This window comes from Eubalaena glacialis, chromosome 13 (genome assembly GCF_028564815.1).
Source record: "Eubalaena glacialis isolate mEubGla1 chromosome 13, mEubGla1.1.hap2.+ XY, whole genome shotgun sequence".
Classification (NCBI taxonomy): domain Eukaryota; kingdom Metazoa; phylum Chordata; class Mammalia; order Artiodactyla; family Balaenidae; genus Eubalaena; species Eubalaena glacialis.
In genome coordinates, this window is record NC_083728.1 from 70358427 (window position 1) to 70380066 (window position 21640).

The 21640-nt window shown below is 43.4% G+C and overlaps 1 long non-coding RNA gene across 2 annotated transcripts in view; it reads right to left on the reverse strand.

Annotated features, from left to right (window-relative positions):
* The window catches only part of LOC133103073 (uncharacterized), a 155454-nt gene that overhangs the window by 52434 nt on the left and 81380 nt on the right, over positions 1-21640 (reverse strand). For both annotated transcript variants that reach the window (XR_009703177.1, XR_009703178.1), the window contains exon 4: positions 8669-8785. This is a non-coding gene — a long non-coding RNA (uncharacterized LOC133103073). The remainder of the gene's footprint in view (positions 1-8668; positions 8786-21640) is intronic.

Sequence of the window (21640 nt, forward strand, 5' to 3'; positions counted from 1 at the left end):
TCATTTAATGAAAGGAGTTCTGCTGTTAAAAAAAAAAGTTTCCTTGGAAACCCCTGTAGCGTATCTTCCAGCTAAGCCACAAGATTCATGATGACAAATGAGCTCTTACTATGTAGCAGGCTCCATGCCAGGTCCTAGAGGCAAGGTGTGAACAAAACAAGGATGATCCTCAACCTCTTGGAGTTTACAGTCTTCTGGGGCAGAGAGACATTGGAAAGAATGAATGCACAAATAAACATATAATTATAAGTTGTGATAAGTTCAGTATAGAAAATAGTGATAATGAGGCAGAATAGCAGCAGGGAGGGGGTGGGGTGGCCAGAGAAGGCTTCTCAGAAGTGACATTTAAATTGAACCCAGAAGTGGAGTGGGAATCAGTTGGCAAAAGAAATGGATTTGTGAGAAGGGCCAGATGTTTATCTGAAACATTACAACTTTTGCTGAATAACCCATCCACGTGCAGAGGGAGTAAGGTAACCCTTAGGAAAGAAACATCCCACATTTACTGAATTTTTTTTTCAACTTTTCTACTAACTGGGCTGATTTCCCATATACCCAGTGCCAGCACCCTGGATGACATCAAATACAGTGGAGGACTCAAAGGCAAGGACCCTGAGCAAAACATTTGCAAAGAGTGGCTTCCAGAAACCTTAGTTCATCCATCCATTTATTCAACAACATTTGTTGTTTATTTATGATGGGCCAGGGGCTGGGGTGGAACAATGAGGGAGATGAGAACCCAGCTCCTAAGCAGCTTAAAGCAAAGTAGAGAAAGACAGGTAGATAGGCAGTGTGAGAAGGGCACACCTAGGGGACACTCCTGAGAGACTACAAGCCTCAGATAACATGTGACAGATACTTGAGAGAATGAATGGCAGTGCCAGGCCACCACTTACTCCTCTCCTCATCTCAGCCCAAGCAGTTCTGCTTTAGCCTGTTATCATGCTGAGAAATATTTGGAGGGAAAAAAAGAGGAAAGGTCCACTGCTTAAAGAGAGGAGGAGGCCTCTGGAGAAAACTCCAATTCAAAAAGATACATGCACCCCAATGTTCATAGCAGCTCTATTTATAATAGCCAAGACATGGAAGCAACCTCAATGTCCACTGACAAATGAATGGATAAAGAAGATGTGGTACATATATACAATGGAATATTACTCAGCCATAAAAAAGAATGAAATAATGCCCTTTGCAGTAATATGGATGAACCTAGAGATTATCATACTAAGTGAAGTAAGTTAGACAGAGAAAGAGAAATACCATATGATGTCACTTATATGTGGAATGTAAAAAAAATGATACAAATGAACTTATTTACAAAACAGAAATAGACTCACTTATGGTTACCAAAGAGGATAGCAGGGGGCAGGGGAGAGATAAATTAGGAGTTTGGGTTTAACATATACACACTACCATATATAAAATATTGGTATAGATAAACAACAAGGACCTACTGTATAACACAGGGAACTATATTCAATATCTTGTAATAACCTATAATGGAAAAAAGGGGGGGAGGCCTATTTAAAGAAATTATTAAAGAAATCAATAATTAATAACCTTCCAAAACAGAAAGCACCAGGCCCAGAATTCACTGATAAATTCTACCAAAAGTTTAAGGAAGAAATTATACCAATTATACAAGCTCTTTCAGAAGATAGAAGCAGAGAGAACACATCCTAACTCATTCTATGAGGCCAGCACTATCCTAATACTAAAACCAGACAAAGATATTATCAGAAAACTATATACCAATATTTCTCATGAACATAGACCAATATCTCTTATGCAAAACTCCTCAACAATTTATTAGCAAATCAAATCCAACAATGCATGAAAAGAATTACACACCACAACCAAGGAGGGATTTATCCCAAGTATGCAAGAATGGTTCAACATTTGAAAATCAATTATGTAATGTAATCAAATTAATGTAATGTATCACACCAATAGGTCAAAAAAGAAAAATCACATGATCACATCAATAGGTGCAGGAAACATAATTTGACAAAATCCACTATGAATTCATAATTTTTAAAAAAACCCTCAGTAAACCACGAATAGAGGGGAATTTCCTCAACTTGATAAAGAATATCTACAAAATCCCTACACCTAACATCATACTTCATGGTGAGAAACTTGAAGCTTTCCCACTAAGATCAGGAAGAAGACAAGGATGTCCCCTCATACCCCACTTTTCAACATTGTACTGGAAGTCCTATCTATTGCAGTAAGACAAGAAAAGGAGATAAAAGGTATACAGATTGAGAAGCAAAAAATAAAGCTGTCTTTGTTTGCAGATGACATGATTGTCTATGCAGAAAATCTGAAAGTATTTACAAGAAAAACAACCTCTTGAAACTAATAAGTTATTACAGCAAGGTTGCAAAAGACAAGGTTAAGGGCTTCCCTGGTGGCGCAGTGGTTGAGAATCTGCCTGCCAATGCAGGGGACACGGGTTCGAGCCCTGGTCTGGGAAGATCCCACATGCCGTGGAGCAACTGGGCCCGTGCGCCACAACTACTGAGCCTGCTCGTCTGGAGCCTGTGCTCCGCAACAAGAGAGGCCGCGATAGTGAGAGGCCCGCGCACCGCGATGAAGAGTGGCCCCCGCTTGCCGCAACTAAAGGAAGCCCTCGCACAGAAACGAAGACCCAACACAGCCAAAATAAATAAATAAATAAATAATAATTAAAGGTGCTAATAATTTTTTTAAAAAAAGACTTTAGCCCATATCAATTTCATTCAAAAATCTCCCACTAAATTAAAAAAAAAAAAAAAAAGACAAGGTTAATATACAAAAGTCAGATGCTTCCCTATATCAGCAATGAATAAATGGAATTTGAAATTAAAAACAGTATCAGTTACAATTAGCACCCCCAAAAATGAAATACTTAAGAATAAATCTAACAGAATATGTACAAGATCTATATGAGGAAAACTACAAAACTCTGATGAAAGAAATCAAAGATGAACTAAATAAATGGAGAGATATTCCATGTTCTTGGATAAATAGACTCAACATCGTCAAGATGTCAGTTCTTCTGAACTTGATTTATAGATTTAATGAAATCCCAATCAAAATCTGAGCAAGTTATTTTGTGGATATTGACAAACGGATTCTAAAGTTTATGTGGAGAGAAAAAAAGATCCAGAATAGCCAACATAATATTGAAGGAGAAAAACACAGCTGGAGGACTGGCAGTATTCGACTTCAAAACTTACTATAAAGCTACAGTAATCAAGACATCCTGTCCCACCTAAGGGGTTGGTATTTCGCTTCTCCCACATGAAAGGCTAGAGCTGACTGGAGTTAGGTATTTTCCTTTCCCCAGGTCAGTTAGGCTCTGATGAAACCTCAGAAGGTTAGGCTCTGATTAACCAGTTTCTCCCAAGGGCAAGCTTTTTTAAGAAGAATAGAATACTCTGGCATATTCCAGAATGGTTCCTCTTCCCCTTCCCGCTGCTAGAAGCACAGGGGATTTTTCCCCAATATTTACTGTAGGAACCTGGTCAAACTACTGGAGGTAAACCTCACAAAACTGTGGGGGGCCCACTCTTGACTGTGCCCTTCTAGAGTTTTTACTCTCAGAGTTGTCTACACTGAGCCTCCAGTAATCCATCAATTGCAGTTCTGGTTTTCCTACCTCAGCTCTGGTTCCTGTGGTGATTTCACTCCAGAGTCTCTGCTCCAGCAAAGCCATGACTCCCTATGTTTGCCTATCTGTCCCTACAGTCTTGAGGGCAGCAGTTTGCCCTGTGTCTTCCCCTCTCTTACAGATCCAAGTAGAGTTTTTGATTTTTCAGTCTGTTCATCTTTTTATTTATTGTTAGTACAGAGTGGCAACTCCCAACTGGAAACTGAAAGTCCTGTTTCCCCTATTATCAATATTTTGTTTTAATATAGAACATATCTTACAACTGATGAGTCAGTATTGATACATTATTATTAACTAAAGTTAATAATTTACATTAGGGCTCACTCTTTGTGTTGTACATTCTATGAGTTTTGACAAATGTATAATGACAGGTATCCACCATTACAGTAGCATACAGAATAGTTTTCACTGCCCTAAAAATCCCTCGTGCTCCACCTATTTGTCCCTCCCCCCAGCCCCCTGGCAACCATTGATCTTTTTACTGTCTCCATAGTTTTGCCTTTCCCAAAGTGTCACATATTGGAATCATATAGAATATAGCTTTTTAAAATTGGTTCATTTCATTTAGCCATATGCATTTAAGTTTCCTCCATGTCATTTCATGGTTTGATAGATCATTTCTTTTTTAGTTGGATAATATTCCATTGTCTGGATGCACCATGGACTGAAGGATATCTTGCTTGCTTCCAAGTTTTGGCAATTATGAATAAAGCTGCTATAAACAGTTGTGTGCAGGTTTTTCTGTGGACATAACTTTTCAGATCATTTGGGTATATACCAAGGAGCATGATTGCTGAATTGTATGTTAAGAGTGTGTTTAGTTTTGTAAGAAAATGCTGAATTGTCTTCCAAAGAACTGTACCATTTTGCATTCTCACCCACAATGAATGACAGTTCTTGTTGCTCCACATTCCTATCAACATTTGGTGTTGTGTTGTCAGTGTTCTGCATTTTAGCCATTCTAATAAGTGGTCTTAGTCCATTCAGGTTGCCATAACAGAATACCATAGACTAGGTGGTTTATAAACAACAGAAATTTCTTGCAGTTCTGGAAACTGGGACCTCCAAGATCAAGGCACCAGCAGATTTGGAGTCTGGTGAGGATCCACTTCCTGATTCATAGACGGCCATCTTCTCGCTGTGTTCTCACATGGCAGAGGGGGTGAGGGAGCTCTCTGGGGTCTCTTTTATAAGGGCAATAATCCCATTCATGAGAGTTCTGCCCTCATGACCTAATCAATCACCTCCCAAAGTCCCCATCTCCAAATACCATCACGCTGGGGATTAAGATTTCAATATATGAATTGGGGAGTAGGGGGGGACATGAACATTCACTCTACAGCAACGTGTGTAGTGGTGTCTCCTTGTTATTTTAATTTTCATTTCCCTAATGACAGATGACATTGAGCATCTTTTCATATGCTTATTTTTAATCTGTATATCTTCTTTTCTTAGGTGTCTGTTCAGGTCTTTTGCCCAGTTTTGAACTGAGTTGTTTGTTTTCTTATTTTTGAGTTTTAAAACTTCTTTGCATATTTTGGATACCAGACCTTTATCAGATATGTATTTTGCAATTATTTTATCCCAGTATGGCTTCTTGGATATTCATTCTTGGATATTTTAGTTTGAATCTAAGTTTACAAAAAGCAGATCAATTTAAAGAAAAAAAATATTATGAAAATATAGGAAATCCCTATAGGAAACTACAGATGGTAGTTGCATAAAAATTTTAAAGAGAGTACAAAAATGAAAAAAATTCAGGAAACACTTCCTTAGGTTAAAGTGTTTCTCTCTGTCTGTCTGTCTTTCACACACACACACACATGCACGAGTCAAATTCCACCTCTCAGAATGTTTTTGTCTCAGCAGGTAACATTTCAGACTCCAGTTTACATAGCACAGGTGGGTTTTTATTCCAGCAGCTTGCAGATCTGGGGAGTTCATGATTGCAAGTCTTTTAGAAACAATTTTTACCAAGGAGTACATGCACTACACACACACACACACACACACACACACACACACACACATGCACACATCATAACTTAAGTTTTAAGTCCAGTTGAAGGTGAAAGAAAGGAAACTGGTGGCTTCATTCAAAAATGCAATGCTTTAGTTTAACTGAATTCTCACTCATACACAAAGTGTCTTCCTTGGGTCTCCAAATTCTTGGATTTTCACACCATCTTTCCCCTTGCAAATTCACAGAGGCAAGAAAGACACATTCCTCCAACATCTTCAGAAATCCTTGGAGCCACAGTCGAGCAAATGGCATGAGCTAAGGCTGGATGCAGAAAGGAGATGGGTGAATTCAGTGACTTAAGAAAAGGTAGGTGCTGTAGTGTCACAGGGGTTAATGGGAAGTGATGTGAGGCTAGGGAGGTAAGCAGGGATTAGTTTATGGGGAGGTCTTGACTGCCACTTTAAGCATTTTGAAAGTGAAGAGACAGTCATCAAAGAGGTAGTGCCAGGGGGTAACATGATGACATTTGACTTAGATTAAAAACAGAAGTAGTTCCTCTTCATCATATATTCCTGGGGATGCTGGTTTCAGTGCTAGAAAATTGGGTCACTTGAGTTGCTTATTGCTTTTTGGAGGACTGGGAGTGAGGCAGATGCTTAATAGGCTGTCAAGGAAAAAGCACAACCCTAGGAACAGACTGTGGGCTAGTTGAAGATGTTTTTTCTTGTCTTTACTTTTTTTTACAAACACAATTCCCACCCCTCTTTCCAGTATGTGGAGTGTATGTGTAGATTATTGTACCATCTTGGTCACTTTCTAGCACCTTCAATGGAAGCATGGAGCTACTGACACCTTGGTCTCAGGCTTCCAGCCTACAAAACTGAGAGATAGTAAATTTCTGTTGTTCAAGCCACCCAGTTTGTGGTGCTTTATTACAACAGCCCTAGCAAATCAACACAGTGGGCAAAAAAATCACCGTAACATTTGTAGTATCTGGGACTTTGTCACCAATGGGAATCACGATCTCTTCATATTATGGTCCAGGTAATACAGATATTCCAAAATAACATTTATGCTCATCAGTATTTTGAAACACAATTGTTATTAAACCCACTGCTAAATCATGTTATTTAACATGTGAATAAAGGAGCACATTTGCTACTACATCACAATTTTTTAAATACTTTGAGAACTGCATTTCAAAATAATTGGATTTCTTCATAACTCTATGTTATGTTACATATCTTAAAACATTATTCTAAGAAGGGGTTCATAGAATTGCCAAAGGGGTTCCTAGCACAAAACAGGTTAAGAACCCTGCTTTAAGCAAAAGAGAAATGGTATAAAGATATATCCCCACACCTCATAACCCCTTCCCCATCAAGGACAGAGTTCTGGGATTGGGGTGAGGGGTGGGTAGGGAGGTGTGTGTTCAGGGAATTGCTTTTCTGGTTAGAATGTATTATGTACAAATTTGTCATAATACATGACAAACAAAGTGTAAGGCCTCCCCCCACCCCACTCCCACAAAACACAATGTAAGCACCCAAAGGCAGAAGCTTTGTTTATTTCAATTCTGTGGTCTCAGATGTATTAGTCTGGATTCTCCAGAAAAACAGAACCAATAGGGTTTAAATATATATATATAGAGAGAGAGAGAGAGAGACAGAGAGACACTGTGTGTGTGTGTGTGTGTGAAGGAGAGAGACTGATTTATTATAAGGAATTGGCCCATAAGGTTATGAACACTAAGAAGTCCCAAGATCTGCAGTTGGCAAGCTAGACACCCAGAAGAGTCTGTGGAGTAAGTTCCAGTCTGAGTCTAAGGCCAAAGGCAGGAGAAGACTAACGTCCCAGCTTGAAGGCAGTCAGGAGGAGTCCCCTCTTACTCACAGGAAGGTCAGTCCTCTTGTACTATCAGGGCTTCAAGTGATTAGATGAGGTCCACCCTCTTCGGGGAGGGCAATCTGCTTAACTCAGTTTATGGATTCACATGTTAATCTCATGCAAACTATTACATATAGAAAGGATAAACGACAAGGTGCTACTGTATAGCACAGGGAACTATATTCAATATCTTGAGATAAACCATAATTGAAAAGAATATGGTTTATATATATACCTATATATATATATATATATATATATAGGTATAACTGAATCACTTTGCTGTACAGCAGAAATTAACACATTATAAATCAACTATACTTCAACAAAAAAAATGTTAGTCTCATCTGGAAACACCCTCACAGACACCCCAGAATAATGTCTGGCCAAGTGTCTGGGCAGCTGGTGACCCAGTCAAGTTGACACATAAAATGAACTACAGTAAGTCTAAACTGTACTTAGCACACCATTGGTGCTCAATAAATATTTGTGGAATGAATGACTGAAAAATAAATGCTAGAAACATCCAAATGGGGCCAGGAGGGAGGGGGAGAAACAGCCCGGGGATCTAAAGTGCCCATCATGGGTGCCACGTCTGGTTTCCCGAGCACTAGAGGGAGAAGGCGCGGGACCTCTGTTGGCTTCTATGCACACAGTTTGCTTTTGACAGATGCCCAGGAAGCCGCAGGGACTGCTTAAGGCTATGTCTGTCAACTAACAGGTTTCCTAAACTGTGGCAGAAGAGCTGAGCTGGGCAGGCAAACTTTGCACAAGGCTGACAGCCGACATCACCGGGCAAACAGAAGACCCTCAAAGGAGATCCTGGCACTCAGGGCAGATTCCAGAGGCTTCAGGACTCCTGGGATCACACGACAGGGATGTGGGTTATGCCGGGAGGCTTGAACAAACTCCCCCGGCTCTGCATGCCCCCCTAGCACACACACACAGGCCTGCCTCACAAAGTCTCCAGGGGGCCTGGGGACACTGAGGATGGTTCTCAGGCAGATGAGTTATTGAGTCACATGCCTCTTTGAATGTCAAATCCTTTTGAATTACGGCCTCATCCACCCACAGCTTAAGCGCTGCTCCTGACATATCAGAGGGGTTGCTGTGAATGACCTGGATTCTAAACCCCAAGGGGCGCCACGGATGAAACCCACCTTCAAAGGACTAGAGGAGAGTAAGGAGAATTTGAAGTCTGAAGATCATCATTTCCAGCTGCAGGAGGCAGGAGGAGCCCTGTTGAAATCTCCCAGGAAGTATCACCAAAGCAACGGCTGCAAGATAACCAGAGGGCAGGTCGGCATGAGGCAGAAAACCCAATGTGCTCATCAGTCAATGAATGAGTGGCTTCCCTTTCTGGGGGGACCCTACTGTCTGTGAGACTGCTTCCTTGAAGGTCTCACTTTTCACACACACACACACACACACACACACACACACACTCAACACTATTAGCAATAAACTCCACTCCGGAGATTTATGCAGCAGCTAGAGTACAGCAGGGACTGTCCGCCATCCAAGATTGAGAAGGGTAGAAGAGCACGGGCTGACTGGCCATCCCTGGGTTATCTCCTCCCAGCTAGCAGTTGCCATAGCAAAACTTGTTTGGTAAAGTGATAAAGAGAGAGAGACACGGGTATAGATCGGCTCTTTTCTATAGCAGTGCATCGCAGCCGAGATCAAGAACAGCAAAATGTGGATGGTGCCACAACCAAGGCAGCAGCAAATCTATGTCAGTCAGGGACTCTTAGTCTGGTGAAAAACTTCAGTGGGAATTTTCACAGCCTTTGGGTTTCCTGGCAGTTTGTTTATACTCACTATATAAATAAGCCATTTGGGCACTGCTATGGCCTGAATTGCATCCCCACCCTAGTTCTTATGTTGAAGTTCTAATCCCCAGAACATCAGAATGTCTTTGGAAACAGGGTCTTTGAACAGGTGATTAAGGTGAAATGAAATCATTAGGGTGAGCCCTAATCCAATATGACTGGTATCCTCATAAGAAGAGGAGATAAGGATACAGAGGGAACACCACGTGAGGACACAGGGAGAAGGCACCATCTACAAGCCAAGGACAGAGGTCTCAGGAGAAACCAACCCTGCTGACACCTTGATTTTGGACTTCCATCCTCCAGAATGTAAAATAATATATTTCCATTGTTTAAGCCACTCAGTCTGTGCTACCTTGTTATGGAAGTCTTAGAAAAGTCACAGGCTCCCCATGACAAAAAGCACGAACACGTCGTCCAATCAGTGCAACTGCCCATTCAAAGGTATCCCAGGCAAGATGGATGCCTACTCTTACCTGGGAGTCTCCAGCCAATTTTGTAATTTCTAAATTTTAGTATTGGGGGTAAAGCCCCAATTCTCCACCCTAGTTTCAACTTTGAAACCAAATGGAATCTAAATAATGCTTGTCTTTCTTGACATCTGCAGGCCCTTCCTGAATGCCTTGTCCATATGCAACCCTCAGGGATGCCTCACGTGCTGGGGATTGAAGGTCTGGAAGAAATGAAAAGGGATGGGGCAGAAGCAGCCCTTTGTGCTGATCCACGCTGAGCTGGAAAGGCTTTGACCACGTGACATTTACATTCTCTCAGAAATCCTGGGAGACATTGAGAGACAGCTGCAGTGGTTCCCATTCTACAGACGAGAAAACTAAGGCAGTGAACAGTGGAATAGCTTAAGACACTCTTTTCCAGCCCTTGATGGTGGGCATTCTCTGGCGCTTGCAAGTAAAGGTGTGTGTATGTGTATGCGTGTTCATATGCTAAAATAGCTACCTAATCAGTGTCTCGTTTGCAGCCTTCGTCCCTTCAATCTCTCATCTGAGCTGTATTCAGAGGAGGTTCTACACTTTATGTCTGATCTTATCACCCCATATTAAAACCTTCTATGACCCCCGATTGCTCTTAGGGTAAGTCTGAAATGCCCAAAATGACTGAGAAGACACTGAAATACTTGACCCCATCCCAGCCCTCTGGTCTCATCTCCCTCCACTCACCACCCCACTCCCCCTCCAGCAGTGCTGAGCTGCCCTCTCTCCTCACCTTTCCTCTGGAAACATTCTTCTTTCTCCACATCACCTGGCCAGCTCCTTCCCATATGTCAGACTCAGCCTAGGCAAAACTTCTTCCATGAAGCCCTCCACAATCCCACAGCTGGCTTCAGTGTCCCTCTGTGGATCCCCTGCAACTTCTGCTTCCCTGCTTCTCACCCTGTATTATATCATTGGCTTGTCAGTCTCCCCACTAGAGTGTTAGCTTGGTGAGAATAACGTCTGTGTCGTGTTCTTCCTTCTTCCCGCAGGCTGAGTACAGCGCATGGCACATAGTAGATGCCCACTGAATATTAGTTTAAATGAATTTTGAATAGAAGTCAGATATATGGACATGGGGGCAGGAGAGCAAGGTACCATCCTTCTCTCACGTTCGGACATTTCCATGGGTAGGACCCGGAAGAGAAATGTTTAAAAAAATACACCTTGACTTTAAGTCAAGTAGACGTTGACCTTAAATCAACCATCAGACAGAGGAACTAGAACCCTGACTCCAATGGAGTAATTATCACCCCTCCCTGGCCACTAGATAGGAGATACGACTTCCTGATATCATCCCTTTCTGCTTAGAGTTTTCGTAATCTATCAGTGAAATTTAGCAAAGGACAGTTGTTTGGGTGAAAAAAAGAAAAAAAAGCTCAAGTTTAACTGAGTCCCTTCTAGGAAATTGTTTTTGCAAACTGTAATGCTCTGCTCAAAAGTAAAAACTGAGTGTTGCCGCTCATATCCCCTTGTCCAAAACTCAGACACGTGGCCACATATTGCTTCAAGGAAGAGTGGGAAATGTAGTCTTTATTCTAGGCGACCATGTGCTCCATGAAAAATCATTTTACTCTGGAAGAAAGGGAGATTGGATAAAGAGGGACAACTGGTAGGCCTTTGCTCAGCATCCTCAGGTATCCATAGCAACCCCTCCTACCTACACAGCCTGCATTCTTTGTCAGAGTTCACAGAATCCCCTGGCATGAGTGACAGCAGAAAGAAGTAACCACGCTTCATCCTAAGACTTCTAGGACCCACTGGGGCATGACATGAGCCATCAGATGGGAAATTGGGAAACTGTAAACCTTTCTTCAAAGCCCCAGTGCCCCTTTGCATCATCTCCCCCTCCATTTTCTTGTACCACATTATTTGCAAATTGAGAGGCATCAGGTCTAATGAAGAGATCACTAACTCTGGTCCAGAAGACCTGGGTTTGAATCTTGTATAAGCCCCTTATCAGCTGTATGGCCTTAAAGCATTTAACTCATCTGTGCCTCATTTTCTCATCTGTAAAATGGGGATTATAAGACCTCATGGGATTGCATTAAGGAGTAAGCAGCTCCAGTAAGGGCTCAGTAAATGGCAGCGACTGTCATCACAATGCTTCTTTTGGTCACCGAGGTCATTGCAGCTGCCTTCTGCATAATCACCCAATAAGTGGAGTTTATTAAAAGAGCCTCCATTCCAGGGCTAAGTCACAGGGTTTTCAGAGAATCAATATGTTAAGCCACCCAGTATAAGGAGACAGGCTATAAATAAAATAGGATTCAAGGACTGTCCCAGATGGAACAGACCTCTGTACACCCTGGTTTATCATTTTCCTATTTGTTACTGTTATCACTATTGCTAATCACAATAGCAATAGATGTCATTTGTCTGATGCCTCCTCTGTGCCAGGCACCATGCTTTTCAATCCTCACAATATTCCCACACGGCAAGTTTTCTCATTCTTCTTTCACAGGCCAGGAGTCTGTGTTCGGAGGGGAAAAGTGATTTGCCCCAAGTCACCCAGAGCCAGCCTAGTATTCAGATCCAATTTTAAAACAGTACTTTTTATTTATTCATTTGCTCCTTTTATATTTCTTTATGTGAAAAATCTCCTCAAAACCATAAGAGTAAAAATCACCCATTATCACACCACTTTCTTCTTTTGAAGTCTGTAATGGAAGAATAAGTAAAAGCCATCCCTCCCCCAGAAATAACCACTTCATGCTCATGCAGTTTAATATTCTATAAATTGTCATTCTCACTCTCTTTCAAACAAATCATTTCAAACAGAAGAAGCTAAAACTGCTGTACTAAAACCTGCTGGGAGAAATGGCTTCCCCGCTGTATACGCCGGCATCTGCAGGTATCTTTCTTTGGTTCATTTGTTCATTCATTCATTCATCCAGTAAATATGAACCAAGCACCTCATACTTGCCAAGAACTAGTCTGATACTTAGAATACAAAAATAAATAAGACTCAGGCTCTGTCTTGGAAGTGTCACCAGTGCAGAGAGAATACCCATCACCCATTATAACATGAAATGGAAAGAGGTATAATGTATACCAAGATGAAGGTCAAAAATGAGGAGAAGGCCCATGGTAAGAGATGCTTGCATTCAGGATTAGATGATGCACTGACTACAGAGACCCGGGCCAAGTCATCCCAAGCAGAAGCCAATAGGAGGGAACCTGGAGGACTTTTGTGTGTGGTTAGAACATCAAGGAAAGGGATGGAAAAGTCACCTGGGCCTTAAATAATATTGTTCAATTTGTAGAAATGTTAACGAAAAAGAGAGACGCCAACATTTTAAAATTCATCATTAAGAATATAACTTGGAAATAAAGGGAAATAAACTACTGATACAGGCTCCGACATGGATGAACCTTGAAAACATGATGCCAGGTGAACGCAGCCAGTCAGAAAAGACCATATAGTGTTTGATTGCGTTTATACGAAATGCCCAGAATAGGAAAAATCTATAGAGACAGAAAGTAGATCAGTGGTTGCCTGTGGGTAGTAGGGTATTGGAAGGAAATGGGGAGTGACTACGAATGGGCATGGGCTTTTGGGTGCGGAGGTGAAGAAAATGTTTCAAAACTGATTGTGGTAATGGTTGCACAACTCTGTGAAAATACTAAAAAACACTGAATTGTACACTTTAAGTGGATGAACTGTATGGTATGTGAATTATGGCTCAATAAAACTCTTTTTGAAAAAAAAGTGCCTAACAGCAAGGAAGAAAAACAAATAACTCCATCATTAGAAAATAATAGACTTCTGGGAAACTTCCAGAAATAAGTATGTGTTCAGGACCAGCTTTTGTTGTCATTGTTGTTTTCCCATGATCTCACTTGGGACAAAGGGAAAATCTACTTTTGAACTGGGTTACCCTGAGAGCCGACCGGTCAGTCAACAACCCAGGTCTAATTTTTTGTCTCCCTTGTTTAGAGGTTACCTAGAGAACAGTGAGTCTCAAAGCCTGGCCCTCAAACCACCTCCATCAGAATCCCCTGGAGTCTGAGTTACAAGTGCAGATTCCTGGCACGACCTGGAATGGCCCGGTGAGTCAAAATCTTGGGACAAGAATCCCAGGAATTCGGACTTTAATTCGGATACGCACCAAAATTTGAAGACCTCTGCTCTAGACTATGATTCCTCCATTGCATCATGGTGGCCCCCAACTGTTTTCTGTGCCTGAGCTGATTCTAAATAGTTACCCAGACCACTGAGGCCATGGAACCACATCAAGACATACTTGGTGTGGAAGAATCTTTGCAAAGAGATATGAAAAGACATGTAAACTGTGTGCATGACTGTAACAGATGAGGTGTGAGAGGGTGACTGAGTCTGAATGGGCCAGTGGAAGGCTTCACAGAACATGCTCAGGACAGGAAGACATGCATGGCCAGGAAATGTAGGATTTCAGATTTGGGACTGGCCAGATTTAGGATTCCAGTCCCAAATCTGATTAGCTGGATGACCTCAAATTTAACTCCTGTAATCTCAGTGGTGGGCTGCATCACCCAAGAACATGCCAGCCTGCCCTTTTCCCACCATCTGGATTTCTCCAGTCTGCAGTGTATCCTTCTGACCTCCATGACTTGGCCTCATCACTTCTCCTCCCTAAGATGCAATCTCTTCATATGTGAAATGATGGCTTTGATCCTAACCATCTAGAGGTTCTCTCCTGGCTCTGACGTTATGTCATAACAAGATCAGAGGACTTTAGGGGAAGATTAGGAAGGCCTCTACCATGATTCTGACCCAGAATTAAAACAAGAAAGGATATTACCAGCATTTTTCGAGATCCATTTTAATGAGGTCTAATTTACATAGGATCAAATGCCCCCCATTTTAAGTGTACATTTTGGTGAGTTTTAACAAACACAACCTCTGTCCTCACCACAATAATCAAAATATGGAGTATTTCTGTCTCTCCAAAAAGTCCCCTGTGCTCCTTACCCGACAGTCCCTCCTCAGTGTTTTCTATCACTATAGGTTACTTTGGTCTTTTCTAGAATTTCAAGTACTGGAATCATCCAACATGAACTCCTTTGTGTGTAAAACCTGGAGATCCATCCATGTTGTGTCATGCATGGGTAAGGCCTTGCTTTGTTGTCATGGTTCTGATAGAGGGCAAACATCACTTCCTAGGAAGTACCTCCCCTGACCCAGCCAAGCCTATGATTTGCTCCCACACACCATGTACCCCACCACTGTAGCCCTCGCCACTAACAATGGTCTTCCCAAAGGCTTCCCAAGGGTCCCCCTAGGAAGCCCCAAGTTTGTGGGTATTCCCACTACTCAGGATGTCGCTGCATTATTTCTAATGTCCTGGCCCCTGATTTTAATCTGATGGTTAGTTTATCATTATGTCCTAGTGGCTAATTGCAGAGGGACTCTTGTGGTTGCTACGTTCTAAGTCCCTGTTTAGTCTGCTAAATGGAGGGCCCCTTTCTCATGCCCATTTTCCAGCCAGAAGGTTCCATGCAGATGGTCGCTCCTAAGTAAATGACCTTCTATTTCCTCTTGTCCTATACCTTATCAATAAGGAGATGTTGAAGCTTATGGGGCAGAAATACATGGGCAGTCCACAGCTAGAGATTGGTCTTTATGACCTTAGAAGTCCTATGACCCTAGGAATTCAGTTCAAGATGTTAGCTTGAGTATTCAGTAGGGCTGAATTCCCATTCCAATCATCTCCATTGTCATCTTACATGTATTTGTGTGGCTGGTTGGTTAGTGTCTCTTTCCGCCATGGCACAGCAGGCTTCAGAGGGTGGGAACTGGTCTGTTCTGGCTCCCCACCCCATCCTCCATGCTTCCCATACTGCACAGAAGGTACGTCACAGGGAAGTGCTGACTGAGCCACTGAAGGGGAAGAAAGCCCTGCGAAAGACATGCTCAAGCCCTAAACCCTGGTACCTGTGAATATGACCTTATTGGGAAATAGGGTCTTTGCAAGTAAATATGAGGTTATCCTGCAGTAGGTTGTACTCTAAATCCTGTATGACTGGTGTGCCGAGAAGAAGAGAAGAGACACAGACACACTCAGGGAGAGGCCATGTGGTGACAGAGGCAGAGACTGGAGTGATGCATCTACAAACCAAGCAACGCCAGGGCTTGCCAGCAACACCAGAAGCTAGGAATAGGCCAGGAAGGACCCTCTAGAGCCTCAAAGAGAGCACGAAGGCTGACACCTTGGTTTTGGGCTTCTCGCTTCCAGAACTGTGCAAGAATAAATTTCTGTTGTTTTAAGGCACCCAAGTTTGTGATCATGTGTTACAGCAGCCCCAGGAAGCTGATACATACACCCATCATATGGGATCATAATTGCCCGTTTGCTGGTCTATCTTCCCTGCAGAATGTAGAGCCATGACTCGTGCATCTCAGCAGCCCCAGGACAGAGACAGTGTGGTGCCCGGCAGAGCTGTTGCTTGGTCTCCACTCCCTGAGTGGACAGAAGGCACGGGCTGGTGGTGGCTCCGAGGGACCCCCTCAGCCTCTCTAGTGGCAGTGTTTGCATCTTCTCCCTGGGAAACCAGCTCAATAGCACCACTCCTGCCCACGACCAGGTGGGATTCCTCCTTTGCAGAAAATGAACCGGAGGAGTGACCCTAAGTAATAGCATCCCAGCGAGGATTGAGTTTGAAAAACAAACACACTTCTTTTCAGCTACTTCCCCTCTCCCCCCACCCGCCCCAGAGACCTCTTAGCTACAGAAAGCCTCACCACCAACCCACTCCTCTGTCCAATAAAATTCTTCACATTGTCACAGAGCAGAATAGCTCATCAAGGACAAGGTTTGCAGGTGACTGAGCTGTACTGAGAATCACAGTTCATTGATAGAAAATAAACTCCAATTAACAATCTCAGTTGCTTGTTTCACTTCCTGGCTGCTCATTTTTCACTTGTGCTGCTGCTGTTGATGCCACCGCCAGCATCTCTGTGGAGACTTCAGACTTGGAGGCCCTGGGGAAATGTGTGGGTCTTTGTTCTTAACCTATGGAGGGGACTTGCATTCTGGGAGGTGAGGTCTGAACATTGAGGACGTGTGGTTGACACGTTGATTCCCTCTTGTGTGTGCACCAGGCACCAGACCACCCCCTTTACATATCTGTCACATGTGGGCCATTGGTCCCATTTAACAGATGAGGAAACTGAGGCTCGAAGGGGTTAAGGATTTTCTGTCCCAGAGGATGTTACCCTTTTCCCTCCAGTTGCCCAAGCCTGGGCATCATTCTTTTTTTAAATTTTTATTTATTTATATTTATTTTTGGCTGTGTTGGGTCTTCGTTTCTGTGCGAGGGCTTTCTCTAGTCGCGGCAAGCGGGGGCCACTCTTCATCGCGGTGCGCGGGCCTCTCACTGTCGCGGCCTCTTTTGTTGCGGAGCACAAGCTCCAGACGCGCAGGCTCAGTAGTTGTGGCTCACGGGCCCAGTTGCTCCGCGGCATGTGGGATCTTCCCAGACCAGGGCTCGAACCCGTGTCCCCTGCATTGGCAGGCAGATTCTCAACCACTGCGCCACCAGGGAAGCCCTGGGCATCATTCTTAATTCCCAAATCATCAATTACTCTTCTCCTTTGGTCTACAAATTCGGTGTCAAATCCACAAGCTTCTCTCCATCCCCACTGCCCTTGCCCTGGTCTCGGCCATTATCACTCAACAAGCAATTATTTGTTGGCTGGTGGACACCCAGCCCTGTTCCAAGCACTGGGGATACATGAGAAAACAAAAGTGGACAAAGATCCTGAACTTCGAGGAGCCTTCCTTCTCATGTTCCCTTGCCTAGATCACTGCCAGAGCCTCCAACCTGTTCTCCCTTGTCTCTCCTCCCACACAAACCATTACCCACAGTGCAGCTCACTTTCCCAAAATAAAACTGTGATCAGGTCATTCCCTCTTACAATTGTCTGAAGCGTTCCAATTATTTTGAGGATTAAGGTCTATCCTCCTTAATGTGATTTACAAATCCCTTTCATGACCTGGCCCTCGCCATCTCTCCGGAGAGTCACACCACACACTCCGTATTCTACTTTCCTTCATATGAACTTTTTTGAGTTTATTTCAGAGTCTAGATTCCCCTAGCTTCTACACATTGGGCTTTCTTTGCCTGGCATATGGTTCCCCTACTCTATGTCCCACTCATTCTTCAATTTCAGACTAGACATTGCTTCCACCGATGCTTTCCCTGACCTTCTACCCTGCCCAGACTACACTGGGGCTTCTGCTATGTGATCTCATAGCACTGGTCTTCCCACATCCTAGCACGGGTCACACTTTACGATCTTTGTCACTAGATTGTACCTTTGAAGACAGGGATAGCGTCTGCCCTGCTCATCACTGAATCCACAAACCAAAGCATCCCTCAATATTTGTTTGTGGAATTAATGAATGAATGAATGTTAAAGAAGTGCCAGGTCTCAGTTTCATAGCCAGTAAGTGGCAGGAATGGGATTTGAACTCCAAACCCCCGCTCTTAACCACTGTAACCCACCATGAGGGACGTGGTCAGAACATACCATCATTATCATAAATCTTCCTGATCAAAAGCAGAGACTTAAGCTAAGGAGACAGGGAAGCGGATGACACACAAGATATGGTGTGAGTGTTTCATCATCTTAGGTCTTGGGAATGATCAAGTTTCTCCCTGGTTATCAAGGGAATGGCAGAAACATGGAATATCCAAATGAGGATGGATCTGAGATATTACCTTGTCTTTTAGGCCTATAAGAATTGAGGTCCAGGGTGGGGAGGATGCCCTACTCCAACTTATGCATAGTAAGAGGCAAGTTTTGGCCTGGAACTCCAGGTTTCTTGACACCAGATGCCATGCTTATATCATGAGCATAACCAAAACTGGGGGAGGTCTAAGTGCTTAGTCATCAGGAAGGGGTCAAAATCCAGAAAATCCCAACTTTGCTCCTGTGCATCAGATCTGTGACTGTGGAGGAGCGGTCTTTACTTCTTGATGGAAAATCCCTTTCGAAGAAGGAAAGGTGAATATTGACACCACTGGGGTTAGCACAGGAACCATTGTGTGTCATTTCAGGAAAACCAAGTGACTTTTATCTTAGTCATCCCCCAGCAGGGAAGAGAAGGAGAAACAGAAAGGAAACCTGACCTACTGGTGGGGCTACTTATGTCCACCTCCACTGGGAGGAAATGGGGGTAGGGGTATGTGGGCAGACTGAGTCAGCCCGTCTGTCAGCTGTGTGCCAGGCATGCTAAGCACATTACAAGCCTTGTCCCCTTAAATTCTAACAACCCAATAGGACATATGCCCATAGTTGTACAACTAGTAGGTACTGAGTTGGGACTGGAGTCTGATGGCAAGCCTGGGATTCACAAGCAATGTGCTATGTTGACTCTCAGACATCAGAGTTATTGGCGAAGGGTGGCTGGATGACCACTGATCAAATACTGCCTTGTTTAGCACTGTGTCATCTTCCCTACCCCAGGGGAGCCCCAGAAAAAATAAGAATGGCTTCCAAGATCCCTCAGAGAAGCCCACAACTTGGAAATGCCTAAGGGTCATGAGAACTGGAAAAAGTACTCACTTTACACATTCTAGAAAGTTCTCATCCATTGAGAACAATGAAAACAACTGCTAAGCATCTACTATGTGCCAAGCACTGTGCTTTCCATAGATAACCTCAACTTGTATGAGGCTGACCCTGGGAGATCATTATTATCTCCATTTTTTTATTTTATCTAAAGCACCTTGAAAGAGGTCAGGTAATGTGAACAAAGCCAGAGTAGTGGCTAGGGGTAGGATTCAAGCTTAGATCTGCCCTTCACCATGATGGGATGCCAAGTTGCCACAGCACGACCACCAACCCAGTGGTAGCACCTGGGGAAAATATAGTGCTTTGAGGTCCAGGGTCCTGATTTCCGTGTCTTGACTTCATCTGTCAGAAAGCACCTGCCTCCCATGGGGATTTGAAGATTAAAATCAGGCAATGTCAAAACACAGTGGAGGTTTGCATCATATAAATGTAGGCTCTTTTGCTCTGCTTTGAATTATTATTATTCATTGTCCTTGGAGAGAAATGAAGGAGGGAGAAGCAATTTGTTGCTAAATCCCCAGCTGGAGAAAGACATAACTTAGAATGAAATTGGTTGGGGAGGGGGTGTTCACTCTCCTTCCTCAGGCTGAGACCTCTTGCTTTAATTTGCATAAATGCAGATTCCTAAGAAGCAAACATGCAGCCACTAATAGCATTTGCTGCCTCTTGCCCTGAAGTGAGCTCACCACCACTCACCGCCACTCAAGTCTTCCTGCATCCTTCACTCACTCCCAGAATCCTTGGTAGGATTAAAATTGTAGAGATGGTAAAATTCAATAACTGTTTCTGTGACATCTAAAGACCAAATATCAGCTCTTTTTTCCCAGCAGCAGTATCCTGCCCAGAGACTCCAAAGCAAGAGAATGGGCTGGTTAGCATTCCCTCAACAGCTACAAACCAGGCTCGGGAGCCAGAGAGTTAAACTGTGGCCCTTCAAGTTAACTGATGTAAGCCTCCCTCAGTTTCCTCATCTGTAAAATGGGAACAATAATGGTGGCCTCCTCCTGAGATTGTGATGGGGATTCAAAGAGCTGACTCATTTTAAAACCTTTACAAGAGGCTGGCATGATGTAAACATTCTATAAGTGGCAGTGAGGGGTTGGCACGACCCGCATTCAGATGGCTTAGAGGTTAAGGTCCTGGCTCTGGGGGTAGACGGGCCTGGGTTCAAATCCCAGTGGTCCATTTCCTAGTTGCGTGACACTGGGCAAGTTGGTAACCTCTCTGACGTTGTTTCCTCTTCTGTAAAATGTGGGAGGCCTGGGGGAAGGGGAGACGACAGTACCTATATCAAAGGGTTGTTGTGAGGATGAAGTGAGTGACTATGCCAGGCATGTGGTAAGTGTGTGCATTAGTCCCCTAGGGCAGCCATAACAAAATACCACAGGCAGCTTAAACAGCAGACTCTTTTCTCAGAGTTCTGGAGGCTAGAAGCCCATGATCAAGTTGCTGGAGAGTTCAGTTCCTGGTGAGACCTCTCTTCCTGGCTTGTAGACGGCCGCCTTCTCTCCTCGTGCTTACATGGCCTTTCCTCTGTGCACTTGGAAGGGAGAGAGAGAGAGAGAGAGAGAGAGAGAGAGAGAGAGAGCAGGTGCCTCTTCCTCTTCTTATAGGGCACAAGCCCTAGTGGATTAGGGCCTCATCCTTATGAAGATTTACCTCCCTGAAGATCTTCTCTCCAAGTACAGTCACATGGGAGCTAGAGCTTCCACATATGAATTTTACTGGGACACAATTCAGCCCATAACTGTGTTCAAACAACATTAACCATTTTGAGCAGTCCATAAACTGAGCAGTCCATATTTTAGTTCCATAACTGGAACTAAAATATAAAAGTAGAAAGCTGATTATATGTTTCTCCTGCCCTCTGCATTTCCCCTCCAGCTGCTGAGGAACAGCCGTGGTCACCCCTTCTGGACATGCCATGTCCTCCCCCAGGCATGGATGCTTCTAATAACTCAGACCTTCAGTGTTACTGTCACTACTGATGTGGAATCTGTTTTATCCTTTCTTGACTCTTTCCTAACCTTCTTTCCTACTTCCCTTGCACCAATGTGAGATAACATCTGTCATTCACAGAACTACCTGAAAATCGATTTCTCTGCCCCTAGCAGCTGGTGGCTTTGCTAGGAAGCAAAATATTTTACCAGCAGCGGGTGGGGCAACTGGGGATTCCAGTCTAATACCAGGGAATTTGGGGACCCCAGAGATCCACGAATTCCATAAGAATCCTCAAGAGAAAACAAAAAT